This window comes from Hypanus sabinus, chromosome 16, assembly GCF_030144855.1.
Source record: "Hypanus sabinus isolate sHypSab1 chromosome 16, sHypSab1.hap1, whole genome shotgun sequence".
Classification (NCBI taxonomy): domain Eukaryota; kingdom Metazoa; phylum Chordata; class Chondrichthyes; order Myliobatiformes; family Dasyatidae; genus Hypanus; species Hypanus sabinus.
The window spans coordinates 62,560,228-62,574,053 of record NC_082721.1 but is presented as its reverse complement, the minus strand read 5'-3'; the positions used below and the strand labels follow the sequence as shown (position 1 = coordinate 62,574,053).

Here is a 13,826-nt window from a genome sequence, read left to right as displayed (position 1 = left end):
GATAACCAGAGGAACTAGAGGAAACCAGTGTGGTCATGGTGAGATCATACAAGCTGTTTAGAGCAGTGCTGGGAATTGAACCTGGTTGTGTTAGTTGTTGACACAAGCAGCCCATTTCACTGTGTTTCTATGTACATCTGACAGATAAATGAATCTGAATCAGATCTGCATCTGAAGCCGTCACTCTTTCCTTTGGGACAGAGACTTGATTGAGGATTATAGAATTACAAGGGGCCTAGATAGAGTAAATAAGCTGGGCCTAATCTCTTTAGCAGAGCGGTCAAAGACAAGTGAGCAGAAATTTAATTTCATTAGGAGAAGGAATAGCGAGATATGAGGAAAAACCTTTTATTACTCAGAGACAGGTGGGCATCTGGAACCCACTGCCTGAAAGGGTGAGAGAAAATCTTTTAAGCACAAGAAAATCTGCAGTTGCTGGAAATCCAGAGTACTCCTGATGAAGGGTCTTGGATGAACTGTCAACAGTTTAACTCCTCCGTAGATGCTGCCAGACCTGTTGAGTTTCTTCAGCATTTTGTGTGCGTAACTTTTAAACCAGACTTGAGGAGGTTTGCCCTGTAGCCCTGAAGGGTGAGATTATGTTGCACAACTGTTTATGAATTCAGGCAAAATCAATCGGCCAAATGACCTCCCCCCGGTGCTTTATAAATGTTCAATGATTCTACAGTGCCTAAAAAAGTATTCCTCCTCCCAACACCCTCAGATGTTTTATTGTTTTACAACATTGAATCACAGTGGATTTACTTTGCCTGTTTTTGACACCGATTAACAGAAAAAGATTCTTCTGTGTCAAAGTGAAAACAAATTTCTACTAACTGGTCAAAATTTATTACAAATATTAAACACTAAATAATTGACCGTATAATTACTCACCCCCTTCAAGTCAGTATTTAGCAGATGCATCTTTGGCAGCAATTACAGCCATGAGTCTGTGTGGATAGGTCTCTATCAGCTTTGAACATCTGGACACTGAATTTTTTTCCCCATTCTTCTTTACAAAACTGCTCAAGCTCTGTCAGATTGCAAGTGATCATGAACAAATGGCCCTTTTCAGGTCCAGCCACAAATTCTCAATTGGATTGGATTGACTCTGACTTGGTCACTCCAGGACATTAACTTTGTTGTTTTACAGCCATTCCTGTGTAGCCTTGGCTTTATGCTTGGGGTCATTGTCTTGCTACAAAACTAATCTTCTTCCAAGTGACAGTTCTCTTGCAGACTGCATCAGGTTTTCCTCCAGGATTTCACTGTGTTTTCCTGCGTTCATTTTAGCCTCTACTATCACAAGCCTTCCAGGGTCTGCTGCAGTCAAGCACCCCCACAGCATGATGCAGCCACCACCATGCCTCACGGTACGGACGGTGTGTTTTTGATGATCTGTGGTGTTTGACTTAAGCCAAACAGCGCATTTAGTCTGACAGCCAATAAGTTCAATTTTAGTTTCATCAGACCATAGAAACTTCTTCCAGCTGACTTCAGAGTTTCTCACATGCCTTCTGGCAAACCCTAGCTGAGATTTCATGTGAATTTTTTTCAACAGTGACTTTCTCTTTGCCACTCTCCCATGAAGCTGCGACTGGTGATACAGTTGTTGTATGTGCAGTCTCTCCCACTTCAGGCAATGAAGCTTGTAACTCCTCCACAGTTGTCATAGGTCTTTTAGTGGCCTCCCTCACTAGTCCCCTTCTTGCATGGTCATTCAGGTCTTGATCTTGGCAGATTTACAGCTGTGCCATATTCTTTCCAATTCTTGAAGATTGATTTAACTGTACTCCAAGAGATATTCAGTATTTTCAGATTTTGTCTACATGGTGTATTTTTGCCAGGATACTGACCCGCCAGCAGTTGGACCTTCGAGATACAAGTGTACTTTGACCATAATCAATTGAAACATCTTGATTGCACACAGGTCCTCAAAATCAGATGTCTATTTAACTAATTATGTGACTTCTAAAACCAATTAGCTGCACCAGTGATGATTAAAAGGGGGTGAATACTTATGCAATCAGTTACTGTGTTTTATATTTGAAATTTATTTAGATCACTTTGTAGAGGTCTGTTTTCACTTTAACATGAAAGAGTCTTTTTCTGTTGATCAGTGTCAAAAAAAGTTGAACGAAATCCACTGTGATTCAACGTTGTAAAGCCATAAAACGTGAAGACTTCCAGGGATGGGAGGGTGGTGAATATAGGCACTGTATTTACAATTGATCTCTCCGCGCCTCGGAAAGACACAAGGGGGGACAGGATTATCAACTATGAAACTCCACTGCCTGTTAAATAAATAATGAATACTTATACAAATAGAATATAAGACACAGAACATTACAGCACAGTACAAGTTATGCTGACCTGTTCTGATGTCTGCACTTCCACTGACAACAGCATAGTGGTGTAGTGGCTACCATGACTGAGGAAACGACGTCGGTGCTGGAAGCATGGCACGCTTGCAGGCTGCCCCCAGCAAATCCTCGGACTGTGTTGGTCATTGACACCAACAGCACACTTCACTGTATGTTTTGATGTACTTGTGACAAGTAAAACTAATCTAATCTAAACCAACTTCCTAAATGTAACCATCCTGCTCCCACTCGGATTAGATACTTTTGGAATCTATTCAGAGTTTCATGGACCTCACTGGAGATAGCTACAGGTGTCTGGATCACAGATCAGTGGTGGGATGGATTTAAATACTCTGGATAACTCCAGATTCTCAGAAGGCCCTGTATGGTAGAACATGTTCAAGCAGCTAAATAACCTTAGCCTGTTACTGTGGTTACGTAACGACGACACTGGCTTAAAATCAACACATTGTCTGTGATTAAATGACCTGTAGAAATTGAAGTATCAATTGCTGTCAAGAAGACTTTGAGTACACACACTCAGTGTAGAGGCTCCACAAGTACACCTGCACACATCACACATCACACACACACACATTCACATACATGTATGCACTCACACGCTCTCATGCACACACTCCACCACATGCTGATGAAACAATGTTTAGATCAAAGCTTGAAGAGAGTGATTGAATCAGTGATGGGATAGACTTTAATAATCAGAGTAGTTTCAATTTTTCCAAAGGTGCTCAAAAGATGTAGAACTCAGAAAATTTGTTTCTAGGATGGGTCAGCAATTCATTCACTCTATGTCATCATCTGGGTAACACACACGTGCACACAAACACATATAGTCCCAAAGATGCACAACACTATTCAGACACATCTGCACACACTCACAAAATCACACACACAATCCCAAAAACATACATATACCCACACATATCTGCACACACTTGCAAAAACATACATGTGCATACACTCCCAAAGGCACACACATTAATACACTCACAAAAACACATACATAAGTGCTAACACCCCTAAAATACACACACACAGACAGACACAGACACACACCCCTGCACATATTCCGAAAAATATTTACACGCATGTAAACACCTAAAAATACACACACACAACACTCATCCTGCACCACAGAGAGGAAACAGCATTGACACATTCTGGTTAATGTCACGAACTTAAACTTTTACCACTCCTCCCCTACCCCCCCCCCCTTTCAGCGACTGAATGTGACCTAAGACACATCTGTCAATGGTCGGGAATAGACAGAGTTTGCTGTCAGTAAAGGGTGTTACAGAAGGACTGAGTCTGGAAGCGGTTTCAAATATATCAAGAGTTGTAAGCACAGTGATAAGAACAAGAGAAATAACAGACTAGAAAGCGTCATAGCACAGGCATCACTATGAACGTTTGTCTAGTCTCAGTGGAAAGATGACTTGGGAGATCTCCTGGCTAGCAGTGAATAAATCGGCCAAATCCCAATCTTTGTGCACATACCTGGAACGCACAATCATGGGGCATGGAGTCCGAAAGGGTCAGAGCTGAGATGGTTCCGCGGGGGATTTGGGAACGAGGCCTGATGGTCACTCACTGAGCGTCACGCTGCTGTGATCATTCACCGGGGTTCCTCCAACATGGCAGATAACAAGGTGACAGCGATGCTGCAGGCAGGGAGTAGGGAAGGCAGCAAAGACCGATGAAGGAATGTCTGTAGAAAGCTCTCTGCTCTCTCTCGAGCTGGGAGGGTTTAAATTCCCTGGCAACAACACCAGTGTGAGATGCCAGACTGCAGTAACCCTTCCATTGACACGGCTCTGCCAGGGATCATTACCACCATTCAGTGTGCACCGAGGTACAGTGACAAACTTTGTAATCCAGATCATTTCATCACATCAATGCACTGAGGCTGTCCAAAGGAAAACAATCATAAGATACAGAATAACCCACAACAGGTACGGAGAAAATCCAGTGCAGGCAGACAATATAGAGCCAGGCCATAAAAAAGCAGATGGTCAGGGTGAGTCTAGGTTCCATTTCCCACACCGTACGAAGAAGTGTTAAGTCAGCTGGGGCTTTTCTCCTTGGAGCAAAGGGAAATGAGAGGAGAGTGGACAGCATAAGGTTATGAGAGGCATGGATAAAGACAGTGTCTTTTTTCCAGGATGATTATGGCTATTAATAGATTAATTTCAGTGCAGGAAATTTTGGGGGGATGTCAGAGGTAGGATTTTTAAAAAAGAGTAATAAATGCCTGGAATACACTGCTGGAGGCAATGGTAGAAGCAGATATGTTAGGGACAATTAAGAGACTCTTAGATTGTAGGAAGGAAGTGGAAGCTTTAAAGAGTCTACAGTGGAGATTTACCTGCTAGATAGCTGAAAGAATGGAGGATTATGTGGGAGGGAAGGATTCGATTGATCGTGGAATAGGTTTATGTTAGCACATCATGGGCCGAAGGGCCTGTACTGTAACAGCAGGGAAAGAAGCTGTCCTGGTGTCTGGTGGTGCTGACTTTGTTCCTCTCTCCATGGACCCTGCCTGTCCAGCTGACCACAAAATCTCCATTCCTTTCAGACACAGAAATTCAGACATCTCAGTCCATATTTCAAAGAGTTCATTGAACCTTATCATCAAGACAACAGACTACACAGTCAGCAGCAGACCACCCATTTAGAATCCCTCTGCATACTGACAGATGAGCAGCAATTTGCAGGAACACTTCTGGGCTGTATTGAGACGAAAAACTCTCAGACACTAAAAATGAGCACCAGACTCACTAAAATAAAGCTAGTAACTGGAGCTGATTTGTGATCTTCCAGGGATTAATTCCCTGTGCTCCACATATCTCAACACACAAGAAACACTGAGTCATTGCTGGCATTCACTTCAACTGCTGACTACCAACTAAACCAGATGACAGACAACATCTTATGTGTGAGGGAAACGGCACGAAGCTCAGTCAAACACCCTCTGATAAACCACACCCATTACCATGACACAGATATACTCCACACCCCTCACTGTAACACTAACATACCCACAGCCCCCACTGGAATACTGATACTTCAGCAGCACTCACTGTAACACCAATACAACCCCACAGCCCTCACCCCAATGTGAACACACCCCACACCGCTCACTAAAACACTGTCCGACATACCCCACACCCCTCACTATGACACTCTCCGACACACCCCACACCCCTCACTGTAACTGTGACACTCTGATACACCCCACACCCCTCACTGTGACACTCTGATACACCCCACACCCCTCACTGTGACACTCTCCGACACACCCCACACCCCTCACTGTAACTGTAACACTCTCTGACACACCCCACACCCCTCACTGTAACTGTAACACTCTCTGATACACCCCACACCCCTCACTGTGACACTCTCTGATACACCCCACAGCCCTCACTGTGACACTCTCTGATACACCCCACACCCCTCACTGTCACACTCTCCGAGACACCCCACTCCCCTCACTGTGACACTCTCTGATACACCCCACACCCCTCACTGTGACACTCTCTGATACACCCCACACCCCTCACTGTGACACTCTCTGATACACTCCACACCCCTCACTGTGAGACTCTCCGACACACCCCACTCCCCTCACTGTAACTGTAACACTCTCCCACACCTCACACTGCAACACTGACACGCACATCTCTCAGTGTAACACTGACATATTCCACACCTCTCACTGTAACACTGACACACCCCACACCTCTCAGTGTGACACTGCAAAGCTTCTCTCTGTCTCTAGTACTGACTGTAACAGCATATACCCTTCAATGTGAAACAACCCACACATTTTACTGTGTAACACCCAACACGCTTAAACATAAAACCTCACACACTCCACTCCGGCACAATCTGAGCTCTCCACGCCATGAAGCAACCAACACCCTTCACTTGGGCACTCCAAAATACCTTACACCTGTCTGCACCACTGTATAAAGCAGCCTATACCCTTGACTGGGACACTTGCTGACAGAATTCACATCCCATGTTGTGTGGTTATCAGAGAGTGTAACAGTCTCCTCCCTAACACACCACCCTCTGTAACATTTGATGACTCAATACTCATTGTAATGTTATACCATTGCTGTAATACTTGCTGACAGTCTCTGAAACAATCCCCATTAGATGCCAGATGTTGTGCAGAATGGGGAAACAGCTAGAAGCTCGCAGAGCCCACACAGGGCTCTTAAGACAAACTGTATGGCACACAGCAATAGTGGCAGATACCAGGCCCAAGGAGACAGCAAAACTCAAAGAGATTTGAGAGGGGAACCTTAGCCAATGCCAGGTGAAGGAGGACAGCAGAGGCAGTGCCTGGAATCTTGTGCAGCTCTGTAGTTGCTAGCACATTCCTCACTACTCCTGAAAGCTTGTGCTTAAAGCTGGTATCAGATGCTGAAGGGAGTGCTGTGCAGTCAGAGGCAAGACTTTCAAACGAAGAATTTTATATTTGGGCTGATATCCTCCACCCCCAGGGATTACTCAGAATCTCAAATCTTTGGTCCTGAAAACAGTATCACAGGTAGATAGGACGGTGAAGAAGGCATTTGGCACGCTGGCCTCCAGTTGTCAAGGCAGCGAATTTCAGAGTTGGGAAGTTATGTTGCAGACTACACTTAAGGTTTTTCATACAGCTTGAGACCATACGATAATAAGACATAGGAGCAGAATTGGGGGGCATTTTGGCCCATCGAGTCTGCTCTACCATTCCATCATGACTCAACTGTATTCTCCTGGCTTCTTCCCATAACCTTTGATGCCTTTACTAATCAAGAACCTATCAACCTCAGCTTTAAATATACCCAGTGAGTTGGCCTCCACAGTCAGCTGTGACAATGTATTCCAGGTTCACCACCCTCTGGCTAAAGAAGTTCCTCTTCATCTGTTCTAAAGGGACATCCTTTTATTTTGGGGCTGAGCACTCTGGTCCAAGAAATATTCCACACTGTTGGAAAGATCCTCTCCACTTTCACCCTGTCTAGGCCATTCAATACTTAGTAGTTTTCAGTAAGATTCCCCTCACTCTTCTAAACTCCAGCGTACAGGCCAAGCGCTAACAAATGCTCCTCATATGTTAACCATTTCATTTGCATGACCATTCTCATCCTCTGGATCCTCTCCAATGTCCTTTTTAGTTATGGGTCCTAAAACTGCTCACAATACTCCAAATGCAGCCTGAACAATGAGCTACAAAGTCTAACAGTACCCCTTTGTGTTATATTCTAGATCGCTTGAAATGAATGTTAACCTTGCATTTGCCTTCCTTACTACAATTCAAGTCAAGACAGGATATTGTCTCCATTTTCAGCACTGTGGAACAGAGTGATCTTGGGGTTCACATACATAAATCCCTCAAAGTTGACGTACAGTTTGATAGGTTGATTAATTAAGCGGTTAGTGTGTTAGCCTTCATTTGTCAGGGGAATGAGTTCAAGAGCCATGAGATACTGTTGCAGCTCTATAAAATACTTCAATCATCAGGCTCCTGAACCAGCATGAAAAAATTCTCTCACCTCAACTCTGAGAACTATGGACTCATTCTCAAGGACTCCGTAACTCATGCTCTTAACGTTTGTTTATTTGCAAAGTTTGTCTTCTTTTGCACATTGGGCTGTCAGTCAGTCTTTGTGTGTCGTTTTTCATTGGTTGAACTGTATTTCTCTGTTCTACTGAGAACGCCTGCAAGAAAACATATCTCCAGGCAGCACATGGTGACACATATGTAAATTACTTCCACTTCAACACAAGTTAGACCACAACTGGATTACTGTGTTCATTTCCCATTGCTTCATTATAGGAAAGATGTGGAAGCCTCAGAGAGGCTGTAGTGGATCCATGTAAACAAAGGTTCCTTTTTCTCTATCTCTGTCTCCCTAGGCACATACCTGGTCACCAAACTGTTTCCTCTGTTCCCTACACTGGCGCCAAGTTTCTTTTAAGAATTACTGGTGAGCAAAGTTTTCATGCCCTAAGAAGGGTGATGCGATCCAATTCCCTGTGGATTTAGTGAGATACTCTGGGAAAATGTGTTCATTGTATTGTTTAAACCATCCCTGGGTTACACAGTGTCTCAGCCTGAAACACTGACTCTTTATTCCTTTCCATGTACGCTGCCTGACCTGCTGAGTTCCTCCTGCATTTTGTGTGTTCCTCTGGGTTACAGACACGTCTTATGGACACCCCTACATAGGAACGAGTTCCTATGGTATCATTAAATTCAAAAGTCCATTGTACATACACAAGTTCATTCCAAGTGACCAAACTTGTTTTATTAGATTGATTGATTATTCATCACATGTACCAAGATACAGTGGAAAACTTTCCTCTGTACGCCATCCATATGGACCGCTTCATTACAACATCACATCAAGGTAACATAAGGAAAGAACAATAACAAAATGTAGAATATTTCTCTATTTTTAGCAATTGTTATTTTAAAAAAATCTGCCTGTGTTTTTGATGCCATTTTTACAGTATTGTGGGTAAGATACTAAGGGTTAGCCAAAGGGTTCCAAAGTGTAGCACATTACCGTAGCAGTTTTACAGCATCAGCATCAGGGTTCAGTTCCAGCTGCTGTTGATGAGGAGTATGGACGTTCTCTCCACGAACGCATGGCTTTCCTCCAGGTGTTCCGGTTTCCTCCCACAGTCCAAAGGAGAAGGTTTGGGTTTAGTTAGTTGCGGACTTGCTATGTTGACCAAGGAAACATACCAACACTTATGGGCTGCCTCCTCTGACTGTGTGGGGTTACTGACACAAAACAGTGAATTTCACTGTATGTTTCTATGTACATATGGAAAATAAATCTAATCTATATCTTTTTTAAAAAACTTATGGAACTTGTTCATTTCCAAGATTTCACTACATATGTCAGTGATAACAAACCTGATTCTGATTCTGACTTGGAGCCTGCCTGTACTAAAGGACAACTGTGCCATAGCCCATTTCTTCTGGACTTTTGCAAACCCTGGCTTGGCTTGCCTGGGGGGCTGACAGGAGTTGGCAGAAGGTGGGATGGAGAGCAGCGGACAGGATCACATCACCATCTGGTATGGAGGGGCCACGGCACAGGATGAAAAGAGCTGCAGAAGTTTGCACGCTCAAGCAGCTCAATCATGGGCACCAGCCCCCCAGCATCAAGGACATCTTTAAAACATGGCAACCATCATTAAGATTCCCCCCCCCACCCCATCACCCATACCTTCTTCTCATTGCTACCACCAGGGAGGAAGTACTGAAGCCTGAGGGCACACTCTCAATGTTTAAGGAACAGCTTCTTCCCCTCCATCATCAGATTTCTGAACGGACAATGAATCAACCCATGAATACTACCTTGCTATTTTTGACTCTCTTTTTACACTATTTATTTAATTGATATAGTGGATTTTGGTTAATTGGGATGCATCAGGACCAATACATTTCAGCCCAATTAAGTGGCTGCCAAAGATTCATGGAAATAGTTAAATAAATATAAAAAGACAAACTACCGTTTAACTAACAAATTACATATTTAAATGAAATACAGAATAAATTAGACTACCAAAGCAACTACAGTACTGTAAAACTGTCTACTATTTCCTAATAGTTATCAATGGAGGAATTCATTGTGTTCACTGATGTGTTCTTTTGATTGACAGTAAATGAACAAAATCAACGCAGATCAGCGCAAATTAGCAACAAATACACAGACACCTAGTGCTGATTGTGGACTGCCTTCAACTAGTGCTTTGAACGACTGCATCCTCAAAACTTCATTTTAATTATAACATTCAATTTGATTGTTGATACCTTCAAACTCTTCATAATTCCTAACTTGTTGAAGTAGTGAAATTGCTTTATTTTCACTCCCAGACAATCCTGGCATTTCCAAGCCTGAATGGTGGAATTTGCAGTGAGTAAAACTGTTCTGAATTGTCTTACTGCTTCTTACTTGCCAACTGTCAGTGACAAAAATCACTGCTCTTTGAACACAAACACACGAGTGACGTTATTTAAAAATGTTCACTCTAAGCACGGTGTAGTACCTACGGCCAGAAGGCGTGCACGCAACTGACGCTAGTTAGCAACTGTTCAGCAACAGTCTCCTGTCCCAAATAAATGAAGGGAACCATGGCTGCTTTCTCAATTTGTGTTTGTTCTTTTAAGAGTTGTCCCAAATAAGCAGCTGTCCCAATAAACTAATGCCCAATTAACTGGAATCCACTATATATGCATACATATTTCTTATTGTAGTTTCTAGGTTTTTATCTCCTTCATTGTACTTCTGCCGTAGAACATCAAATTTCACAACATACGTCAATGTTATTAAACCTGATTCTGATCCTGCACAAGCAAGTCTAATGACAATACGTACCTACTCACACGTATGGTACTAATTAAACCAGCTTTTCAAGGCACATGCAGCACGCGTGGGCTGCTCCTCAGAGATGCCCATTGTGTACACTGCATACCACAAGCCTACAGGGACACTGGGGAAGACAGTGGCACACTAACACAAGCTGAGGAGTGTGTCCTCTGCTACCAAATCTCTCTCACTTGCAGAATGCTATCTGCAATTTACAAGCAAGGAAAAGGGCGTTTGAACTAGTTTCATGACAAGCTAAATGTGGAATGAGAGCAATCACAGAAGGTCCCAGCAATGCAGTCAGCATCAACATCATTATGAGCCGTGTCATCGTCAACATGAACCCCTCAATACAGTCACCGTAAACAACTCACTGGGAATTCTCACTCCAAGTGTTGTGTTCCTGGGAAGGTCTCCTCCATTGAAGGAGAAATCCACACAATAATTTTGGTAGACTAAACATGGTAATTTAGATCCAGCCACTGGGTACAGAGAGGAGGAATGTCGCCTGCAGGGTTAGACCAGAGAAACTTGATTGCTCCTCTTTGAGTAAAAGGATTGAGATGAAGCTGCAGAAGATATGACAGGTTTAGAGAAGCTAATTAGGTATTTTCATTGAAGATTCAAATTTATTTATTACACGTACATCGAAAGATACAGTGAAATGTGTCATTTGCATTAACAGCCAACATACCCAAGGGTCTGCAAGTGTCACCACACATTAGCGAGTGGTTCAAAGATGAAGACAGCAGGTTGATCACAATGGCTAGAAATGTAGGGAGATGCAGGGGAGTTTTTTTTGTCCAAAGAAAATCACAGAATATTTTCAGTAGAGCAGGAGGCTGTTTGGCTCATCGAGTTTGTACTGGGTCAATGCAAGAACAATCCATCAAGTCCCACACTCCTGGTAACTCACCAGAGAGGCAGGCATTGTTTTATCTCCTTTCAAGTACTTATCCAGTTCCTTAGTGAATGCCACAGATGAATCTGTCTACACACTCCATTTAGCATGCTGCAGAGTCAAAGCATTTTGGTTCCTTTGCCAGTCATCTTCATTCCCTGTTCTTCAGCTTTGTAATTTCCTAACGCTAACATTTCACTCTATCTACTCTGTATATATCAAAAAACCTACGCCAAGACCAATCTAATCCTTCCCTCCCACCTAGCCCTCCATTTTTCTACCATACACGTGCCTTTCTAAATGTTCCTAATGTATCTCTGGTGGCTGGTGGTGCAGTGACATCAGCGCCATACCTCAGAACAGAGGTTCCAGAGTTTGAATCCAGTCGGGGATTCAATTCAATCCAATCCAGTTCCTGAGTGCTCTTTCCATCCGTGCCGGGTTGAGTGTTGAGCTCACAACTCGACTTCGTAAAATAAAGAAAAATACTGCGAAATGCCTGTGTGAGGAGTGGTGTGCCACACAGACTTTTGTTCTGCGCCTTGTAAAGCTTGAAAATGCCAATGCTGGCCTCTCAGGCCTGAGTTAATGTCAACATCATCATCTAATGTATCTCCCTCTACCACCATTCCTGGCAACACGCTCTACACAACTACCACTATGTAAAAAACCTACCTCAGGCACCCCCCCCCCCACATACTTTTCTCCAATTACCTTGAAGTTATGCCCCCTCATGTTCTGCCCTGGGTAAAAGTCTCTGGCTGCCCCTCTTATCATCTTGTCCACTGTTATCGTTACCTACCGTTCTCCTTCACTCCAAACAGAAAAGCCCTAGTTCACTCAATCTTTCTTCCAAAGACCTGCTCTCCAAACAGGCAGTGTCCTGATAATTCCCTTCTGCACCCTTCTAAAGTACAGTGAAAATCCTCTGTTTTGCATTTCGTCAATCAGTATGTTGAGGTAGCACAAGTGAGCAGAGTGCAGGTACAGAGAAAGTCCAGGGCAGGTAGGCAATAAGGTGTAATACCACAGAAGGGCAAATTGTGAGGTCAAAAGTTCATCTTTTTGCACTAGGGGGCAGTCAATAGTCTGATTACAGCAAGATAGAAGCTGTTCTTGACTCTGGAGGTATGTGCTTTCAGGCTTTTGTATCTTCTGCCTGAAGGGAGAGGGGAGAAGAGAAAATGTCCAGGGTGGGAGGTGTCTTTGATTATGACGGCTGGTTTATTGAGGCAGTGGGAAGTTCAGACAGAGCCCATGTTTAATGACCGAGTATCCAAACTGCTCTGGGATAGAGAATTTCAACGATTTCTCCTCATCCAAGTCCTAAATGACCACACATTGACCCAGAGCACAGCCCTCGAGCATTCTGTTGTCTGGACAGCAGAGATTAGCAAGGCTGCACATTCTCACTATACAAAAAACTGGACTTACTCCATCCACAGCAAGATCTCTCTCCTCCCCTACATAGGCCCCAGATTCTGGCTCAGGAAAGAATACTTGAGTTTACGCAGCACTATGTCCACAATGCTAAAAGCACTTCACAGCATGAATGCCCTTTGTTTGGGAGATTGTATTATGAACTGAAATACAACACAATGCTGAAAGCAGCAATGTGATCAAACACTAGATAGCCAACACCATCCAGCCTTCTCACGTAGAGAAGCTAGCAGAGGAAGGGTACTCAAAGAGGGGACCTCCCCTTCCTCTGCAGCCCTGTCTCTGCCTATCAGTTACTATTGCCACCCTTCCCTCTTTCACCTGGATCCAACTATTATCCACCAGCTCATGATCCACCCTTTCCCCTCACCTCTTTATACTGACTGTCCTCCCCTCTATCCATCAGTCCATATGAAGGATCTCGACCCAGAACATCAACTATCCATTGTAGGACAAAGAGCGACAGTCAGCATCCCAGGTGATGAAACTATGAATAAAGGACTTCCCCAGCCACTCAGCCAGCGTTTTCTTATGATCTTTGCCGTATTCGTGAGCATGTGAATGACTAGAAGATGTAATCAGCCAGAATTAACAAAAATTAAAAAACAATTGCAGATATGAGAAATCTAAAATAAAGACATTCTGTCTATTTGGCCCACGATCTTAATGTCAATTTATACTAAATGCCCTCTGCCTATGCATGTATCCAGCATATCT

General features: G+C 43.5%; 1 protein-coding gene across 7 annotated transcripts in view; it reads right to left on the bottom strand.

Annotated features, from left to right (window-relative positions):
• Window positions 1-13,826, bottom strand: part of kank2 (KN motif and ankyrin repeat domains 2) — a 223,291-nt gene that overhangs the window by 191,409 nt on the left and 18,056 nt on the right. For 3 of the 7 annotated variants that reach the window (XM_059991926.1, XM_059991932.1, XM_059991929.1), the window contains exon 1: window positions 7,937-8,102. The exons of 3 other annotated variants lie outside the window; for them this stretch is intronic. The gene's annotated coding sequence lies outside the window, so the exon portion shown is untranslated. Of the gene's footprint in view, window positions 1-7,936; window positions 8,103-8,953; window positions 9,036-13,826 lie in introns of those variants that run through there. One more of the 7 variants, XM_059991930.1, reaches the window with a different exon arrangement.